This window comes from Centruroides sculpturatus, unplaced genomic scaffold (genome assembly GCF_000671375.1).
Source record: "Centruroides sculpturatus isolate CEXI.00-Female unplaced genomic scaffold, Cexi_2.0 scaffold50, whole genome shotgun sequence".
Classification (NCBI taxonomy): Eukaryota; Metazoa; Arthropoda; class Arachnida; order Scorpiones; family Buthidae; genus Centruroides; species Centruroides sculpturatus.
Window position 1 is genome coordinate 410,983 of NW_019384891.1, and position 2,734 is coordinate 413,716.

At 25.2% G+C, this 2,734-nt stretch overlaps 1 pseudogene; it reads right to left on the reverse strand.

The window, feature by feature from the left end:
• Positions 1-666: 666 nt before the first annotated feature.
• Positions 667-1,469, reverse strand: LOC111631255 (annotated as a pseudogene).
• Between the last annotated feature and the right edge of the window lie 1,265 nt (positions 1,470-2,734).

The following is a 2,734-nucleotide window of genomic DNA, read 5'->3' on the forward strand; positions in this document are numbered from 1 at the left end:
TTATTTTTTATTTGCTCTTTTGTTCCTGTTCTTTATCAAAAAATTGAAAGTTATTCAGTTTACTAATAAGACATTAAAGGAAAAATACTTCGTCTTCGAAAACAAAATAACTAAATCAATCTATATCTAGACTAAATGAAGGAAAATATCTGACCATTCCTCTGAGATTATTTTTTTCGTACCTTTCTTCACGATTACAATAACAGAAAAAAATGAGACAGAGAAAGTGCATTTTATATTAGATTATCGAAAAAAAATGTACTTCAACGTTAAAAGATGTTAATAATAAGATTTATTATAGAATAAGACAATTTATATGTCACATTTCATTTCAAAAAAAAATTTCAAAACCCGTTTATTATTTTTTCAAATTTCAGAGAAATTCATTAAATTTTCCAAAAATTTCTTTATGTTTTTGTGATGATTTATAGTATCAAGTATGTAAAATTTTTAATGATTCATTTATATAATTTCGAATATTATTCTTTATGAAGTTTTTAATGAATAAATTGAAAAATTTGCTATGAAGATTTCATTATAATTATATTAATTAATTTAAAAAATATCTATTCATATAATAATATTCAATATAGCTTCGATTAGATTTTATTTTATAATTTAACTTAAAATTATACAAAAAAAAAAATGTTAGTGTAGAATTTTTACTTTGATAATGCAATCTTAATATATACATTCGATATGGGGAAAAATTTTGTAATACAAAGATAATTAAGCAATTAATTTTGCTGGAATATTCTAATTAAATATCTATTCATTTTGTGGTTTTATTTTAAATTTTGGTTTGTCTAATTTCGAATCCATTGGACATTCTTCTCCAGTTCTCTGAAGCTCGAACTGATCTTAAAACCTCCAACGCATTTCCCTACGTCCACATCATTGATAGTAGATTGTCGCATTCTTTCTTTGTCATCTATGATGAATAGTGCTCTAAAGGCGATTCCTTCGGCTTCTTTAATACCCCGTAATCTTTGGCAATTCTACAGTTTTTGTCAGCCAACAAAGGAAAGTACTTGTCCCACTCCACCATGTTCTCGGTCGGTGCATAACTATGCACAATGACTTAAATAACTATCATTAGATCATGCCACTATTTCGCAATTTAAGCATTTAAATTCCTGTATCCTTTCGTTGAAAGTGATAATCTCTGTTAGACAAGTATAAGAGAAATCCATTGGATAGAAGATGAGAACTAAATATTTTCCTTTGTAATTTGACAACTTGATTTCCTTTTCTATGCCATTGATTACTGTAGTGCCACAAAAATCTGGAGCGGATTGATCCGAAACCGTGTAAGTTCTCTTTGTACATCTTCGTGAATCATTTCCGTTTCCCGATTTCATTCCGTTTTCCGTTTCCGTTTCCCGGTTTCCTTTCTTTGAAGCCATTCTTCATTGTTAATTCGTTATTCCAAAATAAAAAAAAAATATATATATATTAATTTATTTTTGTTGATTTTAACAATATTAAATATAACTTATTTCATAATAATTAATAATATTAATGCCTGTATAGCAATAAATTTCAGAAATGATTTTCTATATTTGAATTAAATAAATAAATAAAAACTAAATGGAAAATTTTTTCATCAATTAGTATTCAACTATATTTAATATTTTATAACAGAAACAATAATATACTTAAAGCCATTTTATCTGTTAAAAAAACTTAGCCCATTTTTATCAGTATTAATATCCCATTAACTAGTGAATTATTTGAATTAAATTTTTTAAATTTTAAAATAAAATATTTTAAAAATATATTATAGTAAGAGATTCATCAATACAAATCAGAGAATTAAGAAAGTATGATAAATACCATGATATATTGATAGTTTCCGGATGGATTACAATCTGCCAATGCCTCATCTCCGACGAACATAAGCATTATGTTACAGAAGTGTTAAATGTCTAGCGAATAAAAATTTTCTTTATGTCAAGAGAAGATTATTTATAACTACCGTTAGACTTAGATACCCAATTATTGTGAATCGCACAGACAATTTTAGAATATTTTAATATAGTAAAACGTGTGTTGTTACACAGTGTAATCTATCATAATCACAGTCTCATTATATACAATAGAATTTTACATCTATTCAATCAAGTTTGCAAAAGAATAACTTAATAATTTCTCTCGTCTAAATGAGATGCCAAGGAATAAAACGATTTCTTTAAGAAATACACATGTTTAATGGTTCGTGCTTCATTAAAATTCAACGCACCCAATTTTAGTTTTTTTTTTTGGTCTCACACAGAGAAAGATTTTCATTGTTTCAGAATAAAATCTTGAATTAATGTACAGTTCTCGAAAAACTTTATTATTAACTTTATAATTTATTGCTACAAATGTTCGAATTAGTATAAATTTATTCCATAAACATGCCTTCTACTTCTTTTTCCTAATTTTTCAAAGTTAGAATTCCCTAAAGATTGCAACTCTCATCAAAAATTGGTTTTTCAATTTCTGTTACGTTAGCCACTAAATCTAACTTATTGTAAAGTATTATCTCTAGAATAAATTAACATTAAGGAACTCTAAAAGAATTATATAAAAAAAGAAGGTAGTTATTAGAAGTTGTAAATTAGTTCTTAATTCAGTTAACAATTCTTTCAAGCTATATCTCATTATTAAATGTCTGATTTATAATAAAATTATTAATTTTTTCATGTTATAATATTTTTTTTTAAATTTAAATACTAAATTACACGATGAA